Source organism: Struthio camelus, chromosome 8 (genome assembly GCF_040807025.1).
Source record: "Struthio camelus isolate bStrCam1 chromosome 8, bStrCam1.hap1, whole genome shotgun sequence".
NCBI classification, from domain to species: domain Eukaryota; kingdom Metazoa; phylum Chordata; class Aves; order Struthioniformes; family Struthionidae; genus Struthio; species Struthio camelus.
The window spans coordinates 14,315,981-14,338,606 of record NC_090949.1 but is presented as its reverse complement, the minus strand read 5'-3'; the positions used below and the strand labels follow the sequence as shown (position 1 = coordinate 14,338,606).

The 22,626-nt window shown below is 37.6% G+C and overlaps 1 long non-coding RNA gene across 2 annotated transcripts in view; it reads right to left on the bottom strand.

The window, feature by feature from the left end:
- LOC104140822 (uncharacterized) overlaps positions 1 to 22,626 on the bottom strand; it is a 239,412-nt gene that overhangs the window by 171,266 nt on the left and 45,520 nt on the right. The window lies entirely within an intron of this gene.

Genomic DNA, 22,626 nt, shown 5'->3' with positions numbered 1-22,626 from the left:
ATTTCCAGAATCTGTTAAAAATTGAAGACAATTTTTCAAGGGTTGTGAACCTCTGAAGAGCTGTTCTCAGTGCTTTAAAGATGTTCAATTTACACCCAATAGGCCGAGATAGTAAAAATAAAAAGCAACCCTGAAAGAACACATACTTTATTATGTATAAGCACATGCACAAAAGACTAAATAAACCTGTAGTTTGAAGATGGACAAAACCAAATCCTGGGTGTCCAGACGAATTGTTACATTTAGATTTGATAAGGAAATATAAACTGTTACTTTAAATCTGATAGAATACCCAAATTTTATTCTCATCAGCATAAATAAAGGTGATGTAGATATATATATTGTGTGTGCATGCGCGTGTGGTCTAAATATTTACCCACTGGGAGAAAAGTCTTCACAATAGCAAGAGAAAGCAGCTTTAATTGGCATGTCATTTTAAATACACATTTACTCAATGTTTTCCTTAAAGAGTTCTATCTTAGTCCTTTTGAAGTTCAGGTTATATTTCCACTTGACTTTAATAAAAATGAACCAGCACTTCAAATATCAAAGAAAAAACCTGAAGTATAAACAATGAATAAGAACAAAATCAGATTTGTAAAGTTAAACCAGAAACTGAAGTTTTCTTGCACTCAAAGACCAGATATGCATTGCAAAATCTCAGACAGAATGAGTCACCTCTTTTGTTTAATTTACTAAAGAAATCAGATATTTAGGATAGGTTCAGTTAAAAATACATACGTTTGTTCAGATTTTATGCTATGAAATGTTCAATGAATGCTTAATGTTTTAAGGAGTCATTCTCCCTTTCAGGGAAGGAAAGGAACTGTTATGAATATAAAAACAAGCAAAATAACATCATTAAACATGTTTTTTGGTTTTTTAATGAATATTTAAATCTTTATCCTCAACTCCATGAAAGAATAAACTTTGTGGGGCTGCATACACAGCAAAATTTCATAGCTAGCATATGTAAATATTTTGATAATAGGTTAGACGCTAATTTGATTATAACTCCCACTATTATTTCTGTTACATCACTCTTTACTTTGAAAGGTGTTCCATGAATTTACTTCAGGTTGTTGAAGGTGCTTGAGGATTGAGGAGATATTTTCCTTTCAAAGGAAAACAAATGGGATATTCTCCCCCCGATACTTCCTGCTCCTATAAACTTTAATCTTCAGAAAATTTCTATGAATGTGAAAATCCCTATGAATTCTTTTAATATGGAAGCAGGCCCAGTGAAATATTTCATATATGTTGGGAAGATGCCACTTCCTTCTCAATTATATAGTCCCATGATGAAACATTCCCTTTAATGATCCCCAAGAGCAACATTCCTCATTCAGTCCCCCCCCCGGAATCAGTCCTTTATTGTCTGAACCTTTCTGGTTTATGTCCTGCAGTATATATCAGCATTTAAAGTCAGAAGGAAAAGATTAATCTTTTCAGTTTTCAGGCAATCCACCCCCATTACAAGAAAAGCGTGTTGTTTTTCTTTTTCCCTGTTCTCTCATTTAGCATTTCTTTTCTCTTGTCCTTTGAAATGTATTGATTTATAAATTAAGAGTCTAACAGCAGTATTAAAATCAGAGTAAAATAACCTACAGGAGAGCACAGATAGCCAACATCAGGTCAGAAGAAAGGCCCATTTAACCTAGTGCTTTGCTTCCATAGTGGTAAACAAACATCCAAGAAAAGCACACAAACAGCGCAAGTGTACTGGGATACTTCTCCAGAAGCCCCTCTAATGCTTTTCTGCAACATCTTTAGAAAGAGATGCAATCCTTTACTTGGAAAAACAGAAAAAGTTTTCAAAAGTATTAAGTGACCACTTTGTCCAAAAAAATAATATATTTATATATCATGCAGGAGATTATGAGTGACAGCAGTAAGAGTTAATCACCTTCCACATTTCCTAACTCAGTAACTGAAGACCAATCATTACCACTGCAATAGGTAACAGGGACACACAGACACATTTCTGACCATTACAATACTGAAAATTTTTTCCGAATCCCAGTCAAGCCTGCTATACTGAGATTTGCCTTACACCTGCACAGGGTAGGATCCTGTGAACTAACCCATCATGCCCCGATTCACATAAATTATTTCTTCTTTTAGCTTAAAGGGGGGGGGGGGGGGGGGAGAGAGGGGGAAAAAAAAAAAACCACCACACTCCGTATTTTAGCTGAGCTGCAGCCAGCTGCTCTCCACACTAACCAGGTTCAAGTAGCAGTGCCCCATGAGCTTCTGCCGTTCAGGTGGCTCTCCCTGGCCAAAGCTTCACAGAGCAGAAAAGAGCTCCTGAACTGCCAGACTGTGTGGCAAGAGGCAACGCAGGCTGAAACAAGCCATTTGCTTCCCCCCACCCCCAACTAGTGTTACTTGCAACATTTCCCAAATTCTAGTGAGAAAAGCTGAATTTTAACATCTTTACAAATCCATAAGGAATATCACAGGGAACAGCAGACTTCAATGTTCCTGTGAAGCTTTCTTAAACATTTGAAGGTTGATTTTTTGTTTTTTTTTTTTTAAAAGCTCTAATGACTTGGGGAATTGCAATTTTCAACATCTATGTAAGATCCTGGATTTTCCTGTGTTAAGTGAAATGAAACATTCAAAACCAGTCAGGCGTTTATAACAATGAGAACCAGGCACCTTGCCAGCTTAATATTGAACTTCTCAAATCACAGCAGGCAACACCTCTTCATTTTTCATTGTACCCTTCCCCCTCAGCCATAAAACAAAACCTTGTCTATGTCAGCTTTACAGTGATCAAGTCACTTTGGTTTTTCTTTTCTTTAACAGCTTATTGGAACAAAAAACTTCAGGTTTTTGTCCTTTTTAAAAAAATTGATATTAGAAGAAACAGACCCCCTTTAAAATAACACAAGACCACCAAAACAGATGAGCTCAGAAGCTCCCTGATGTTGCAGTAAGCCATAGGGGAGCTGATTTACAGAATATTTATCCTGCAATCTGCTGTGCAGCCTCCACACAGCTTCAGTCAGTTGAGAGTTAGCTCAGGCACACTCCACCTGTAGCATCACAGGTTCGCATCAGGGAGAGTTTATCAAACTACCTGGTACAGCTCTACAACCTGAAGTGCAGACAATTTTTGAGCTATTTTGTTTAATTTATAATTGATAAAGGACATGTTATAGAATATTTTAATCACTATCCAGATACAATTTTACCTAAGTATGTGAACAATGTGGTCACCAAAGGGGCAAAGATGCATGTAAGCAGCACCCAAGTAACAAAAGCTGCCAAGATAAAGGATGAGAAAAGCACAGGGGCCTGCCAAAAGGCAGCCATCCTCCTGAATAAAAAGGAAAGATGAGCAGCAGGACAGGGAGAAGGGAGACCTCTCTTTTGCAGGGACAGGGGAGGGCAATTGCATAAAATCAGAAGGCACAAGCAACAACAAGAGGGACAAGCCCACAGCCCCTTCTCTCAAGGGACTCTCATGCCTGGTCACCTTGAACTCAGCAACTACAGACCCAAGACCACAGCCATTAAGTGCTAACAATGGGGCAGCTCCACACAGTCAGCTCCATTGAATTGTATACTTGCAACTCATTTAGTATATGATTGTTAAAGTCTAACAGTTTTGCATACATTGTGATGATGATTAACATTACATAAGGACTATTAGAAAGATTAATGACTAATAAACTTACATTTTGCAGTTTAAGACTAGTCTGATTTGTCAGTCTGCTAAAACATTACCACCACAACAGTCTCTAGTTTCCCAGCTGGTGGGTGGGTGCATGCATGTGTGCCTATCAGTTACCACATACGCTCAGCTGCAGCAACAGCAAGGTGCTCCTCAGAGGCCTGGACAAGGGGACATACTGCTTAACCAGGTGAAGACCAAGACCAGAGAGACACCTCACACCAGAGAGATCAGTAGTAGATCTGATTTTGATTAAAAAGCAGTTCACTGATTTGAATGGATGTTTCCAAGTATAAACGTTGCTGGACACACTCTCCATTGCAAAGCAGATCTTTAGATGGTCCCCTAATGACTTTCTTCAACAACCTGTCTCATCCTAAGCCTCAGCAGAAGCCACCTCTTTCATTCTTCTGTGATGAACAGGAAGATACAGAGTCACCAGCTCTCAAGCCACTGACCGTAACATCTCTCCTTTGGAGAATGAAAACACATCCTTTGCTCTGGCACTCATATTTTACAACCATTCTAATCCTTGAGCTATAGTTTTAATGAAGGTCAAAAATTAGAACTATAGGCAAAAACAAGGCAAATTCTCCTTTATTCTGAGCCATTTCATAATGTAATATTTAAATTTTAAGAACATCATAGACTAATTAATTGCTATTAGAGAGTATTTGTATGCACATTTAGACATCAAAAATAAATTCTAATTTGCTAAAGGAAGTCTTATAAAGTGCACTTGACAACATACAGCCAGTAGAATTAATTAGGTTGTGTTTTAAATTCCTCAGAGTCCTTTCTTTCACACCTTTTTGAAAAAAGGTTGTACTATTTTTTGTTGTCTTCCACTGGGATAGGCATAACACTTCAACACTTTAGAATCATTTTGTTGAGTATAAATTAGCAATAGATGTCAAATGATGATTTGAATATTTATGATGTGATGTGTAGAGAGCAATTTAGAGCATTTACATTACAAATATTTGAAAATAGAAGTTAGAATAGAAACAATGCTATCTAATTACTCACTCACTTCTTGCTGAGCATGTCAGAAAAGGCTGTAACTGACTGCACTGCATGTGGCTGCTATGGCCAATACACTGCACTTTGTGACTTCTGGCCACAAAAGTCACAGAAAGCAGGAAGGAAGGACCTTGAGAAGCCATTTCCATACCATTGCGTTCAAGAAGAAAATATGTATGATGTTCCTGAGAGATGCTTTTATAAATGGTTCTTTAAAGTCTTAGAAATAAATCCCCAACTCTGAAGGTTCCTTACCCTTCCACTGTTTAATCAATCTGCCTGTCAACATTTTCCCCAACTCTCCCTCGCAGTAGTAAGCTTATTACATGACGCCAGCCTACAGTAGATATTTGTCCGTTTGCAATCCAAGTTGCGACACCAGCATCCATCCGGACACATCCCAAACACATTGCTCTCCTCAAGTCACAAATCACTGCACTGCATTTTGCCATTATCAATAGCACTACAATTTGCACCACCCCTATCTACTTGTTTCTCAAAAATAGCATTTGTATCTACATTTGAAATTTTCCAGTAATTAAAACCCTGCCTCGCTCCTCAATAACATCTGAAGAAAAGAATCAAATGCTACAGCAGGCGAAGCACGCTCAGCACAACAGTGCTGCCAACAGGAAATGCCACAGTGAAGTGGGGTTTCACAGTCCCTCACCAAGGGACCTCAGGTAAACCTTTACCTCTGAACTTACTGCCTTTCTTTCAGGCCTCATTCTGCTTGCTTTTAAATCCATTGTTCTTTCAACACCTTGGGCCCTTCTTGCCCTAATCTTTCAAGCTAACAGTACTTTGTCCTTGCAAAAAACCCAGACATTGGTCTACTTCTCTTTGAAAGTGGAACAGAGGATCCTTAGTTATTTAGACACCTTTGAAAAATTTACTCTAAACGCTTTTGTCAAACTGCTTGCAGTTACGTGTGGCTTGCTTTACCTACAGGAATCAAAGCTCCCTTTCACAGCCTGTGTGGCACATACACCTCCCTGCTCCTGTTGTCTTCCTTCCTAACCAGAGCTCTATTCAATAGAAAATATAGAAGTTTTCTTTGTTTTCTTTTTCCTTTATCTTCTTGGAAATAATTATTAATTATTTACAGGAAAATTAACTGTAATTGCATTAATTGTAAACTGTGACAAAAACAAACTACAGAAGCCTGAACTGTATAAGATAACTATATATTTTTTTTTAAACTCCCATGACTTGCTGTCACAGGAAAGAAGTGAAATTCATAATGAGGAATTCACTAAAACTTAAGTGGGCTTCCTAAAACCATATCAAAGTCAATACAATTTAAAAAACCACAAGTATGTATTTATAAACAGTTTAAATGACTGATGTTCTATTTTCCTTTCACAGCATTAGTCACAGTTAAATACTGCATTAAATAATTACATGGTTTGGGCAAAAAAGACTCTGACATAATCACCAGTGCATATATTAATATTCTAATTTTACAGTTTTGTTTAGGATATATGCAGCATCACAGCTATAAATTAATTATGCAATGGTTCATCCTTTGTGTTAACTACCTTCACAAGTAATCAGTCAAGAAAACAAAAAACATTATCCGAAAAATTCATTTCACCACACTATTCTTTGATTTATTTAATGTGTTGCACATTCATTAACTCTTCATTATATTTTCATGATTATAGTCTGTGTGTAGCTGAAAACAAATACAGCTTCCTTCAGGCAAACATTTGCAATCTAAGAAAGTCAATTTCTGTAAACATAACCTTTTGCATAAAATTTTAATAAAAAAACAAAATCTACAACTCAAACCCCTAGAGTAACATAAATTTCAGTCTGTTTCATTGCCAATTGTTAAGCCATTTTAAATGACAACAGGAATAATTAAGAGTTACTACTGCACAGTATAATACCTGAAATTTCATTTTATATCTTGGGCAATCTGGACCAAATTCTTCAAGTAAAGAACTAAATGAAGCTGTCTCCGTATCACCATGAAACTACAAGCCCAGACTAAATTTTTTTTTTTTTTAAATTCAACATGCTATTTAAAAACAAAATTAATCTTTCCTCAAATTAAGTGATAGGAGGAAAATAACTATCCACTGTATGTCAAGATGTATATTCCTGCACACAATCACCAATTAAAAATTTTCTATTTGCTTTTTATTCTGGATAGGTAGCTTAAGCAATAATTCTTCTGCAGGTTGATTTTGCAATTGAAATTTGTACTCTTCTATATTAGAATTTTCAAGAAAACAAGAGACACATATCATAATTCTGCCATAAGTAGATATGCAAATTCAATTAAGAATATTAAGACAGATGCTTAAAAAACATCTCAAGCAAGGACACAAATTGGTAAATTATTCAAGTCTACCCTGAATATCAGGAATTCTGGAAAGTTTTCTGGAAGATTGTTGTCACCTACAGACGAGCAACGCCTGTGCAGCCACCCCCACCATCCCTAGAAGGGTGCCCTAAGCCTTTTACAAGACTGCAGTCATCAGACATTTTGAGAAAGCAAATAAGCAAACTTCAGGGCATTCAGAGGTAAAAATATATGAAGCTTGATCCACAGATTTTGCCTGTACAAATTTTAGCAATTGAAGAATTTTCTCTTGCATACACATTTATGCTCAATCGCTGCGCAAAATAATTGCTTTAGGAACATTAAGTCATTAAAACTAACATCAGATCTTGGGGAAAAAAATCACTTCCCCAGATCCCATATTAAAAAAAAGCCACACTGTTAACAGGACTAGGGTGTAATGTGCCTACTAGGACAGATAGTGAAATTCTGATTTAACAAATTGAATGAACATTTTCTTATTCTTTCAAAACTATATTTCATATAATAGTATTCACAATTAATAGCCATTATCTACCCTGAGCATTGCTTTATCCAAACATAAAGATTGTGGAGATAACTGGGCAAAATCCATACTTCACCTTAGAGTTTAATCCTTTCCCCAATCCTCTGATTTAATTGCAAGTGTTTGGTTCAGCGCAGCTAATATCCCTTTTGTCATTGTTCAGTTAAAATCAACACAACTCTGTGAAAGATATAGATTACCAATAAAGGTTTGTCCTTTTATAATTACTTTAAAGCTCATAGAAGGTAAACAAAAGTCATTATTAGGCAGTCTACATAAAATGACAAAGGGTTTTCTGATGCTGAATATCCAACAAATCAATTCTGATAAGTTGTCTTCATAAACGAATTACAACAGTCCATAATTTTAAGGAATATTTGGAGCAGCATTCAGAATAATGCACAAGTGCAAACGTGAGCAGGTTTTGCAAGCCTTAGCGCTCAGTAAGTCTCCCCAACTTTTCTGCAGCCATTGTTTCCAAAGAGACTAAGCCAAAATTAAAATCTTAACTCCTAAACCTGTGATGTATTTTGAATTGCTATTTATGACCTTATTAAGCCTTATAATAGCTTTGCAGATACAATATTTAATACTTTCATTTCATAATCTGATTTGTGCTACTCTGAACATGTAAAATCACAGAATTAACTCAATTGGTCAACTAATCCATTACAAAAGCTACTGTGATTAGGTGAACTCTACTAGGAATAAGAGACTCCTCTAGTAGTAAAATTAATCACTTACAGATAATTTTTTTTAAATGTTATAACTATTTAACTACATAATTCCATTTTAATAAGATTTGAAATGAATACAAAGCAAAGAAGATTTTATTTAGTTTTATGACATGGTGTTGAATCTATTCCTATGTACTGCCGGCCTGAAAATGAAAGGTACATTAGTATGCAGGAGAGAATAAAATTATTATTCATTTCAAGTCAGTACTCAAGGTTGCTACAGTATTATTAGTGAAAAGCAAGTAACTGAATACTATCCAAAACCCCCAGCTCCTTATTTTTTAAATCTACAGGTTCCATTTTTGTACTCTCAGCATTATAGCACAACACATACTCATGTAAGAACACACTTGTGGGCCACGGAGTTTGTCATTTTTCAAAAGCTCTCAAGGAAAATAGCAACAAATATTAGTCTTAGTGATACGCTTCATTAATCTCAATTTATATGATGCTGTAAAGTGTATAAAGTGCACATGGCCCAGTAAGACTTACTCATGCCGGAAACTATAGTTATGTCCATCCTTTTAGGCTATGCTCAAAACACCATAGCAGAAATTTAATTTCAGGATCACATACTGACTCACCTTTCATCTCACTTTTCAGAAATAATATCAGCATACAGTCAGATACAGAAGAGGATTTATGCTCCTGCTTTGTATAATAAAAACATGCTAGTATGGGAGGGAGGAGAGAAATAAAACTGATAGCTTTCCATGAAAGAAAAATCAAAAGAGAAATGAGTGCTAACAAATATACCATTACTGTCTTAAATATGTGCTCCTAGAGCATTGTACAGAAAACCATGCTGGATAACCTCCCCCATTTAGATGCAAAGAAAACAGTGGAAAATACCCACAGCTCAGAGCCAAACAAAATAACACTTCCACAACAGCCTGGTGGCTGCAAACAATACTTGGCCTCTTAGAGGCCATTCAAATTGATTCTGACTAGCAACACAACTTGAACAGACATGAGTCAAGGGAAAGCAAGATCACGTAGCATTTTGCCAGTAGGAAGCCAGGAGATGTTTTATCACCATGTTGTATCTGAACACCACGTGCCAGACTCAAACGTGATGTTTCCACAGTGATTACTTGGGGTGGGTACTACCCCTAAGGGCTTCATTCAGACACTATTCCCACACTAAAAAGAACATTTCAGCCAAGTGAGGACACCGACTCCAGGTCTGCTCGCTCTCTCACACGCGCACTCAGACGCTCTGCAGAGTTGCAACAGTTGCTCAAACCATGAAGAATATAATCACCACACTTAAAACTTGATATCTAGTAAAACCTCAAAATACTTTGTTTTGTTAGCATATTAAATGCTATACCAAGCACAGATTTTGCTGAAGAGCTAACAAGGGAAATAACAACACATAGCGTGCATACTTGGGCTGACATCGCAGTTCCAGAAGAGCTAGGTACAGCAGTAGTAACATGAAATAAGTAGTTGAGTCATTGTTTTATGTGTGTATCACTACAAAGAACAGTAGTCAGGGAAGTATATCCTGAAGTGCCTGAGCTTCCACACCAAATGTGAAATCTGGATATTTTCTTTGAGTCACTGAACTGAACTTGCTCATATTCAGTTGAATATTCCTGGTAAACAAAGGGGTTTCTACTTAATCAGTGTTGAAACATGCTTGAATTTAGCAAGTCATATGTGTACTTTCATAGCACAGAAAGAAATAATATTTAAAATAGAAGATAGTTTTCTCATACCTATGAAAAGGTAATTCCTGAGAAGCAACAGCAAACTAGTGCAACCTTCAGAACAGTGCTTTGACAATATACGCTTATTAAAAATTATACAGCCTTATCAAAATAGCTATTGTATTTTGAAAAAATGTGTGAATCAGCACTGCTTAACCATTACACTGAATTCTATACCCTGCATGTTCCTGTCGAGCAACAGGGAGAGCTGTAGCATTAAGTCAGTTACAGTACCTGGATCTAAGGACACCATCTCATCATTGATTTGTCTGGTATCAGTGAAGTCCTCATGAAGGAAACCGATGCTAGACTCCTTGGAAACACCTGCAGAGAGGAACAGGGCACTGCGAAGCCCCACTCTGCTACAACCTCTGCTGCTGTCCTATCCTACCCGCTTCCACAGTCAGATCTCTTTCCTTCCATCCTTTCGAAGTGTGTCAGGGGTGAGCGTCAAAAGAATTTTCTAATCCAGCCCACAGAGGATGCAGTGTTTGCTGCACAGGCAACTCAAGGATAGTATTGATAAAACGCACCCTTGTCATAGGGTAAAGATCACACAAGGAACCAAATCACTTGAACAAGACAATGAGTCACTGCCCAGAGAGTGATGGGAGTCTCCATTGCAAGGGTCCTTGCCATGATTTTCAGCTAGATTAGATGAAGCATGCTACGCTGCTGTTCTGCACGGCTTTGCAGCTGGCCCACATCCTATGCAACCACTCCAGTACACACACAATCCATTATCTTAAATTATGTATGAAACATGTGTCTTAGATATGTACAAAATACTGCTGTAAGCAACCATTTCTGCATCTAGAATAACAGTTTCTACCAAGTATTTCCAAGTATCTTATCTATGTACAGTTTGATCTATTTTGCAGCAGGAACCATCCAGAGTAGCCTCTGAAAGGGAAAGATTCTCCACTTATCAATATTTGAAGCATACATACTGGTCTAGATACCACCAATCACCTGTCTCAAAAGTCAGTGCATTGGTTCAAATTCATACCAGCTATGCACAGCAAGAGAGTTCCTGGACTGCCCAGGGAACTGACAACCCAAGGACACTGTTTGCATACAGTGTTTGCATACCTGACAAAACAGCTACACCACAATTATAACACTAGCTTGATACTAGCTCTTACCTCAAATTCCATAGCTCTTGCCACATGTAAGCTTTGGCTCCAGTGCAACACACACCTGTTCAGGAGATTAGAAGAACTAGCCTGCAGCCTCCAGAGTCGCACAACACACTTCGCATGCTGTCTGTCTGAGAGGCATCAGCTCGCCACCAAGGAAGCCTTGCTACAAAAGCCCCAGGAACATAAAGTGTTCTTACTGAAGCAGCACTTAAAAAATGTGAGAGTAGTCTCATTTCAAAATTCCCTTAGCAATGAGGCATCCAGGGAAACTCTTGACACAATGCTGCAACCCTGTAGCCATGTCTCAAAAGAGTAAAGTGAGAGTGGTGCAATAACACACCCCAGCTACTAATACTACATGCCCAAGGATACCCTTGCTATACATTCTTTAAAACATTACTTCTTTCCCATATTCCTGAGACATCATAGTTTTTGACCCTTAAATTTAGACTGTAATTCGTGTGGCTTTTATGTTGACTGGAGAAAGTTTATAATTTAATCACACAGGCAGTGCTTTTTTAAAGAGATTTTTGATTATGTTTTAACTGACAGCTGATGGCAAAGAATTTTTTAATTAAGAGTCTTGAATGTACATTACCATATCTAATTATTGCTGATTAAACTGACATCTTGATATTTTGCATCTGTTTGGCTGAGAAAGCAAGATGAAGTATGAATTACTGAGCTTTCAGGCACCACACTGACACTAATGTTTAAGTTTCAAATAAGACTCAAGACATTTAGTACATTCCAGCAAAGGTTAAACTAGCAGGCACTGTATGGAAGTACGATGAAATTCATTCTTTAGGTTTTAGAATGAGATCTTTAGTAAATATTTATTTTTTGAGCAGGTCAGAAAACTTATTTTTCCCCATAAGTAATTTAACACGAAAAATCTCACTTTCAAATATTTTGATTAAAAATGAACATTGCTACAAGAGAAAAATATTTTACTTAAAAGATACTCAACTGATTATTTTATTCTTCAATGAAATCACATTCATTTAGCATTTGATTATGATATATCACATGACACCCACCACTTTTAATTCCAACTTCTATTTTGTGTTATGCACTGCTCTCTGCATTGCATTGGAAAGCAACAACCAGATAGTCATTCAGATTGTCAGATAGCTAACTTGGACCAGTAATCATCAAGGCTATGAATCACAAGATTTCTTTTTCCCCCTCTATTGATGGGTCAGTAAAAGGAAAATTAATTTTCTACAATAAATGGACAAGGGGGAAAAACTGGAATTTTCCAGTCAACTTTCATGGTAAAAAGAGTAAGAGCTACATTTTCTAGAGGCCATCAATACAACAAGTATTGCATAAGGAAAAAAGCATCCCTCTAAATTATATAACCCTATAAAATGACATTATTCTACCAAAATCCCTCACGTTTTAGAATTCATAATCAAGTTTTTACCATTTTCTTAAATTCCATCTTCAAAAGCAGTCTTTTCCTATAAATATTTTTAACAAGAGTCAACACCAAAAAACAAAAATTTTTCAATTATTTTTCCAACTTTCTGCATCTCTGGATAGTTTTATTCCATTTCAAAACATAATCCTACAGCAAAAAAGTGATTATGACCAGCTTTCATTGTTTTTTTGAAGACTTCATATTCTATTCTCTTAAAAGTTTTTTGTGGTTTTCTTTTCACCTTAAAAGCAGTTGATTACATTGGGGTTTCACTGAAGGCAATAGTTCCTACAAGCTTGTTCTGCTAGTGAGACAAAAGAGGTTTAGGCACCTCAGGTATGAGAATATGGCTATAAAGGTAACATGTGGAGACAGCATTTCTTTGTGTTGGAACAAAAGAGCAGTCACAAGAAGCTACTCCATTGTATTTTCACTTGGTAGATAAACAGAAAATAACTGCATTAGGAGAGGAAGAAAATTGAATATTTCTTTAAAATGGAAGCTACCTCCAAAGAGAAGCATACAATTTTTACCTGATATTTGATTTAAGTGTACTTCATTTCTAAAATAGTGATTCTTCCCCTGATGAGCTTGCTCTAAAAGGGAGAAAGTGAGCTTGATTCTTGATTGTTTTCAGAGACATGATGTAATTTCATTATCCAAAGCTTGTGGAACACTGTGCACTTCCCTAAGTTTAGGGGCACAGACCATCACCAAGTCCCACAGAAGTGGGCTGGAGCACTTGGTGGGAAGGAGCACTCAATACAGACAATAGCTTGAGGCTAAAGACAAACAGAACTTCTTAAAAGCAAAAGAACAACTTACTATGACCTCCCTGGGATAAGAGAGGATAGTAATGTTATCATCACTCTTGTCATCAATGTTTTGAAATGTATTTTGATTTCTGGGTTTGTTCTTACTGCTAAGTTGTTTAAAAAAATTCAACCTACATGCCAGTTTCCATGAGGTTAATACTATTACCTTCCTGGACTGAACAGTTTCCTTCCTTTTCTATATTTCATCTTGAAGGTTTTTAATGACAAATATTCAGAACATGGATGATGACTCCCAGACATCTGATTTTTTTTAATATAAAACTTATTTTCCCCTCAATTCTATCGTCATTTTAATAAATATTAGTATTTTATAATCAAAGAAAAGCTAGAAGTGCACCCTTGCTCAGGGAAAGTCCTATGGAAAATTTTATCTGCAGTTTTCAACCATATCACATTTGGGAATTTAGCAGAGGTCCCAGGAAAGCCCCATTGCTGCTTGGGGAGATGCGCAGGTCCCACATTTGTTGATATTTCCAACCAACGCCCACAAGTGTTTGTCACACAACCACCTCTCAGCTATCTGCCCTGCCCTAATGAAACATGCAGCTCACACCAATTGCTCCATTTGATCAGGATGACACAACTACTATGTACTGAAGCCAAGCATTTTGTTCACATGACAGATCTACACCCAGCCACTCCATAGGGGTAGATCTACATAGCCTTCAGAAAAATGCCTGTAGCCCATGACTTGCTCACAGCCAACACGTTGGGGAATCTCGTGAAGACTAGAATAGGCTAATAGGCATTTAGCAAGACAGCAGTACATAGAAAAATCTGCCAACACAATCAAATCTGTTACTTACCAGTTTTCTCCCAGTTTGTTGTTCATTAGAGGCGTTACCATTCATTTGGCACCGAGTCACCTCCTTCTCAAGGATACCATAGCTCCTCCTTGTTACTTTGCAAGTAGAACCTGACATTTTGTTTTGCCTTGCATCTCAGTTTCACTGTCACTCAGACCTTTAGAAATGGCTGTTATACTTTATTCTCATAATGAAATTTAAATACTAGGTACATCATTCAAATCATTTGGATAGTTCCCTTGAAACTCCTTGCCAATATGCATTATCAGTCATATTTTGTTTCCTATTAATCAACTCCTAGTTCTCAGTAGGAATCTCTAATACAATTGATTGTTGGTCCTGTCTTACTGTAATAAAGAGAAATTTAAGTTATATCCTAGATGAGGACAATGTGGTGCAAAACCAGAACAGTACAGATCATCTATTATTTTCCTTATGGGCTTTTTTCTGTGCTCAGCCTGAACTGGTGCATGGTCACGTCTCTGCAAGCCCAGGGACAGCCAGGGACACCTTGATGGAGGACTACCATGCAGGTGCAGCGTACTCCCTGCGTCAGCATGTTTCAGCACTGGCACATGTGAAAATCCACACATGAAAATTACACTTAGAATATTTTACAGGGGATCATAAAGCAGTGGAAGGTAACAGCCATTCCTGGAGGATACCGAAGGCAGAAGCGCATTCATAGAAAGCACACTATGGATTATTGCTTACAAATTATGTATCTGCAATAATCATTCTGTTATACACTGATTATTAGCATTACAATTTCTTACATATACACTCTTAGTAAAAAATCAAGACTGAAAGAACAAATGTATCACAGTACGAAGCTTCTGAAATCAGACGCTAAAAATAACAAAGCTGTTTTGTGTCTGTTTAACTTTGCTTTGAACTTATTTCTATTAATTTTCCAGAGAAAATAGCCCTGAAAATGTAAAACTGTCTTTCCTGATAAATGCAAGAACTGTAAGCATTTAAGAAAAGTTAGAATATTAGCTAGTGTTCATATTCACCCCAACCCTTAAAAGTCCTATGCTATGCTCCAGTGTTCCCTCTCGTATTTACAAGAAATTCTCCAAAAATTAACCTCATCTAGAAGAAAAATGAAAAAATGTGTTTTGCAAAACACCTTAGTGAGCATTTTATTCCTGTGGAATCTAAAGATTATGTAATCTCACTGCTTCCATCTCAGTAACAACATATTATGTTCAGAAATATAGTGCTAAGGCAGTAGCAGTTAGGTATTCCAGAGCAGTCAAAACAGCCTCCACACAAAACAAAAGATGCAATTTGGTCATGCTTTCTGCAAAGAGTACTACTGCAGTATAGACTTTTGAGCTACTTAAATTTGTCAGGAAAGTCAGAACTTTCTTTCCATTAAGGAAGTTGAATACTTCCGTTAATTTGCTAATGTGATAGACACAATACAGACAACACTGAACCTTCTCTCCCCAGTTTATATCAACTTGATCCCTATTTTATATCCATTTTTAAACAAAATAGAAGCTTTTAAAAATATAAAATGGAACCTAAAATAACACTCAAATCGAAAAAAGTAAAGTAAAAAATGTCTGTCATTTATTGTTCACACTGCAAGATTGTTTCCTTGGAATTTAAATTCATGTGGCAAACAACTGTACTATCATTTCTGGTGCCCTAGTACAAAATACTGAATATACTGCAAAGCAGACTGTAGTTGATCATATACTCAGCAAAAATATATGACTTGAAAAGAAAATACAAGGAGTTACTGATTTCTCAGGTCATCAGCATTTTAAGTAGAAGTCCTAAACTGTACAATTTTAACCACTTCAGAAACATGGTATAAACTAAAGGATTTCTCTCAAACTTGTACTGGATTCTGGCATCCCAAATCTAAAAGAATTTAAAACATGCTATCAAAAGCTTTTCATCAAAGGAATACACATAGCTGACAAGGTTTCTGCCTGTGCTTCATATTCACAGTGCTAGTGAAAAAGTTGACAAGTTGAATACAGAGGACAAAAGAAAATACAATTGGGAAAGTACCAGGTTTTACAGACTTGTACAGTGCTCCATCCCCTAATATTTTATTGCATACTTTAATCGTTAAGTGTACTTTTGAATGCCAGCCCTTAGCATGGATTGACTAGGTTACAGGATCAGCCACTTGTTCCTCTTGCTCCAGTGCTATTGCCCCTTCCAAGAAGGCTTAATTTACATACCCTTAATCAAGTACAGTTCAGGATCAAGTAGGCAGAAACTGCCAGCAGATGGATCTCAAATTTGCATGAGCTACAATAGCTTTGGGAAAGATGGAAAAAACATCAGGGTTTTGGTACTTTATACAATAAGGTATATGCTTTATCCTGGATAAAGCAAGGAACAAGAATATGCTTTACCCTGGGTAGGAAATACAGTTATAAATGAAAATTGTAGCTAGCTATTCAACTCAGTCATCTCAACCTTTCCCCTGTATCAGGCTCAACAGCAAAAATAGATCAATATTTGCTAAATGGGCTTATGAAATTAAAACACAATCAGGTAAAAAAAAGATAAACAATCCTAACACAAAACATTTAGAGCTAGATTGCTGATAATCTTATTCAGACTGAACGGTATCTTAATTCACGCACAGTCCCTTTATCAGTAGTATATGACCCAGGTTAGTCGACCACCTCCAGGAATGCTAGTCCAACATGATAATGCCTGCTGATTACAAAGTGGCCACTAATGTCAACCTGCTTCAGAGCATTGACTGAAAACAGGCACAAATCTTGGCAAAAATCACCTGTCCAAGACTGCTGTCACACAGAGCGGCCTGCGTGCACTGCTGGCCCAAAGCAGCTGCTTTGTAGATTGAGATAGAAAAGCCTGCTCTACACCAGATGAATCCTTGGCTCATACCATATTAAATCTGCAGCGTGGAGCAGCTATCGTAACTGCTGCTGAGACAATGCCAGAACACATTCTCACCCCAGACAATGCCAGGACATCCAGCCTGAGCAGGTACCAGCCTAACTCAGAGCAGCTAAATGGTACAGTTAGATGGCTGCAACGTACAAGAGAGGTTAAAAGTTTTGTTGCCATCTTTCTTGATTTTATCACAAACTTCATAGTACTCAATATTCATCTTAGATCCATGGCCTCCAGAGGCAGGCAATTACATCAGATATCTTTCATAAATGAAATAAGCTTTAAAATATAATCCAATTTCTATTTAGACTTTGAAACTAAAAGAAAAAAGAAACTACAAACTAGAAATCTGTACCCCTTCCAATGCTCTCAAAACTGGCACTACTAAAGGCATTTGCGTGCATCAGTTTGTATGGGTCCTATTAGAGGGCTGGGCAAAAAGCATTTAATTTTTGGTTAGTACCTATCTTAATTCCAGTCCATTTGTGAAATTAATTTGCTTTGAATTATTTCAGTGAACACACTTTCATGAAGTGTGTTGATCCTTTAGGATTTTTAATTAACACTAATAATACGGGATGTTACAAGCAATCAAACAGATAAAAATATTTCTTCAACAATTTATCACTTGGATTAATGCTCAGCTTCTTTCAAATCTTTCTGTGATTCTCCCTGCTTCAACTTCTGCTGAAGCCTGCATGGAGCTGCATCCTTTCTGAAGCCTGATCTTCTAGCTGCAGCTTCCAGGTTTCTATCTTTCCCAGAATATACCCATAAAGAGAGCAAAACAGTAGAGAGATCAGTGGTGAAAATGCCAGCAACTTGGCCCCCTGACAAGCTCCAATTCCCAGATTTGTTTGTTAACATAACAATAAGGCAAAGTAGACACTAATTTGGTGGTGCAGTGTAAACTGCTGGCTGATTTATCAGCCCAGGCACCGGGCTGTTGAAAAAGCACATGGAAGGAGAGGGCAAGAGCAAGGTCCCTGCAAGCACTAACTTGGCCATGTTGCACAGTCAGAGGCTCTGCACAATTGCAACTTCCAGTCAGTGCCTGCATTCCCAACAGCTTTCCCCCTCAGCCAAACATGATAAACAGACATTAACATGGATTTGAAAGCCTTATAACTAAGCTATTAGTTCAACTAATTGACTACACCATCAATTACTTATTGCTGCTTCTGTAGACCTGAAGCATCACTGTTAACTGTCACCAGGCAGGAGGAAACCCTCGCTTGGACCAGCAGCATCTTTGCTGGGAACACTCACAGGCAACTCACTGGCATTTTGTCAGTTTTGCAGACATAGTTCCTCTTTAATTCAGTCCTTCAGTTTCTGAAGATCATTATCAGAGCATGCTCAAGGACACTGAACATCTTTGCCGTTTCCAGTCAGACATACAGGGTGGTGGAGGGAACTGAAACTTTAGGCATCATCTCCTCCCCAACACTTTGGTTGCAGCCTTCACCATCCAACTCCACCACCAAAATAGCATTACACTGGCAATACAAATACTCTGCCCGCAGTGCACTCTAACATTCCTCCCCTGCTCCTCAATCAGCCTTCACTTCAAAGCCTTTTGACTCATAGTATTCCTTTTTCTCTAGCTATTGCTAGTAGCATAATTTAATCTCATTAGGCCCTCAGTGACTAGAACAGCTTTGCAACTATATCACAAGGTTATGGCCCCCCTAAATGTCATGTGGGCTTGTTTTCCCACTAAAATGAAAATATCGGTTATACTACAGGGGACTGTCAGAATTTGTTCTAGTCTCCACTAAAGTATCTCGGGTGCAACTTTAACCTAACGAGAACAGTCCAACAGAAATACTGTCTCTTAAGGCAGGAATTCAGTATATAAGTATATGCTGTATTCTTTTGAGAACATTTGCTGAATGCATCAACTGTAGAAAAAATTAGGCAGGAGTCATGTCCTCAAAATCTCCCTTGAAAGGAAAGAAAGGAAGCATCTTCCACAAATTTGGCTTTTATGAATCTAGAGATATGCAAAGGGTCTTATATCCTTCTGTACTTCAACTAAATTTATTTGGTTTAATTTTTGTCTTCATTATGTGATTCCCAGAACAATAAGAGACAGTTGGTTCCTGCTCTTTCCCAGTCTCTATTCTGCAAGTCCCTGTTCTGCAGCCTGCCTATCCCAACATGGTGCATTAGCTGGGTCAACACTGCAATTCCAACATCTACAGCAAGAACCCTGTACTCAACAATGCTCCTTCCTGGGTCTTACGAGACCCAGTGATTTTCAAGCTGTAACTCATCACCGGCCTCAATCAGGGCAGGCTGCTTTACATGAAACAAGATTTATAAAATTTCCATGTTTCTCCTTGGGCTCAATTTACTCTCTACGTGCAATGCTTAGTTACAGGGACAGAGACAACAGCAATTCACCTAGATGGATAGCTGCTGCTTTACCTCTGCATTAACCCACTTCTCTCGTGCAGGCTCTGAATAGTCAGCTGCTATCCACGCACAGCATCGAAATACAGACCTACACTGCTGATTGGACTAGAAATCTTGCACAGAACAGTATCAAGCTAGGAGCTGTTCTCTTGATTAGCATTTTACTTAGAAAAATCAGTCCTTAATATGATAGTATTAATACAGCTTAAAGACTATATAGGAACAGTCAGTTGTGTCAAAAATACTAAGTGAACTATACAGGCATGGGGGAAAAGATGACAAAAAGGTTGCTGAAAGAATTTTCCTGGACTGAAGATGCCAGGATTGCTTGCTTCACTCTCACTTTTGCTTGTGCTTTCTGCTACGCTGGTGGAATCAAATGACATGCTAGGTTCTCTCCTCCACAAATCTATTGTAAAGTATACACTTCTGTGATTAGAAAAGCTGCAAACCCAGCAAGCCTGCTTCTCAGGACAGAGTGCCTGCTGCACAGCTTGAGGAACAACTTGTTTCTCTCCTTTGATGAAAAAAGTCTTTTCCATGCCCCTCAGAGGTTACAAAACCAACAGAAGCTATTTTCGCTCTATCAGGTAGCACAATGGGTTCCCACTGCAGAGAAAACCAGGGAAGTTCAAATGGCACTTACACAGCCTCAAGCAGGCAGCCAAGGGGAACCACAGGAGCCTCAGCTCTGCCATCCTGCTTTCCCAGCTGGCAGAGGGGGAGGCCAGAGAGCAGGCTGTGCCAGGGACAGCACTGACCCCCTTTCCAGGGACTCAGCCCAACCCAAACAGTCCCCGTGGTGCCGCTTTGGGCAGCTCTTCCAAGGTTTAAGACGAGAAAAGTAGAAATATGAATGCAATTTTTTCCAACTGCTGAATACGATCATGATTTCTTGACAGAAAATTCAGATCCATGTTTTTTAAAGAACAGAAAATGCTTTTCTTGCCCATGTGTAGCTTTGGACCCAGGCCCCTTCAAAGATAACACATTACTCTCTAGGAATCCAGAGGAAAAAGTCACGATAATCCCAAATGCATTGCTACATCATTGTCATGGATTAAAAAAAAAAGTTACTAATGCTTGTAAACATATTCAAGAGATGAATTTTTTCTTTAGAATAGCAATTTCTCTACCTACCCTATAAGATGGCAGAAAAGAAACGCACACATTTTTGACCTGAAGTTTAATTTTATATATTTAGGCACAATTTGCTAGCTCACAATTCTAGTTGAGCTAGAGCAAATATTGCATTTTAAAACTTTATAGAACTAATTTATAGTGTAGGGCAGGCACAGACTTGATCTCCTGGCAGCAAAATTTTATGTTTCTATTTCAGCAATACTGCCTAACACAATAATATCAGGCCAGCAAATCTTAAGTATAAGTTAAGCTAACATGATCCATTGCCTTATAAAGCAAGAGTACCCTGTGGAGTCATGCTGAATATGCCAAGCGATTTTTCAAAATTTAATCATCCTAAATGTCAGATAAAGGTGCTTTTGCTGTCATTCTTTAAAACTAGGGAAAAATCTGAGTATGCCTTCAAGTTATACTGAAAACTGTTCAAAAAGAGCTATTTGAAAATATCAATCTGCTGTTTGCTAAATGCAGGGAAGAAAATATTGAAATGTTTTATTGCAAAATAAAGAATTGCATATTTTTTCCAATAAAGATCACCAGTTTTCATATCAATATAGATATTACTGTTTCCTTCCAAGATCAATTTATCTTCTGATGTTGCTTCTACAGTAGATATTGTACAGCAACAGCAATGACATTCTGAAAAATATTTTAGGATGCTTCAAATCAAACTTTTGCTGACTTTGTTCAGTTGATCAAATAAACAAGTAGGCAGTCTTTTTACAAGCACCCTTTTCACTGATCCTGCTCATGCGAATGTGGTAGATAAAGGTCACTCACAAGAAGGTTCACAAGAATGGATCTGTGAAATTGCAGGATCAGGTTCCTTGTGGCTGAGTAGAAAATATTAATTGAATTATACCTGTGAACATGAGTATTTGTAAAGTTATCACAGATATTTAGAATTTCTCTCTCCTAAAGGCCAAATTTTTCTTTTTTATAATTATTTTACAATTTCTCCTTTAGAAATAATGAACTTCATTATAGAAAATCAAGTGAAATAAGTCTCAGCTATTGACTCTAAGCTGTCACAAAAAGTAGAGTAAGAAATGTTATAGCTAGGAAGATGATTAACAGCTTTAGACTGAAAAGGCACTGTCTACGAGCTATTGGTAGTGTTTAAGGATCTAAATCCATCCGTACTCTTCCCTGTTTATACTCACATCAAAAAAATACTTTTCTACACTTAACTCTTCATACACTATTGCATGAAGCAGCCCTCCCCGCCTTTTTCTGAAGGGGAGTATATCATACAACATGTAGGGTTTCGTTTTAGAAGGATGTTAGGCTTGTAATAAACTTGGCACCATAATCAGATCTCTTACAGTTTGCAGTCTTACCTCATAATTCATATGTACTCAAAAGAAATATTTATACCTAGACATTATTTACTGCCTGAATAAAACAAGGCTACAATGGAAAAACTACACCCAACAGCAAGATTAGTGCATGCTGTTTGGCACATGATTTCTCTCATTCAGAAACAGTGGACCACACTAAGAACCCAAAAAGCTTAAGGGAACAGAGACTAAGTCCAAATCCTGAAAGATGCTCAGAGCACTTATCACTCCATGTTGCTGTAATGCAAATTGAAGAGGTGCCGAGAACACTAAAAAGACATTCCTGAATATTAATAGTATTAAACAATTTCCTATGAAGAGAGAAATGCACCCTCCCTCTTTTTTTAAGCTTTGAGAACACCAAAAAGAAACGGAAGTCAACATGCCTGCCACAACACAAAATGGGACTGGCCAAGTTATGGAAAGAATTTCTTTGAGTGAGGAATGGCCCCCAAGCTGGACTGTTACACCTGCAGAACCAACACTCAGCAATGTGATTCCAGTGCCTCCTGTGGGTGTCCTCCCTCCATTCACTTCTCTTGTCAGTTAAATGCAAGCAACTTTTTTTCCCCCCCCATCAGCTCTGTTTTAATTTTCAC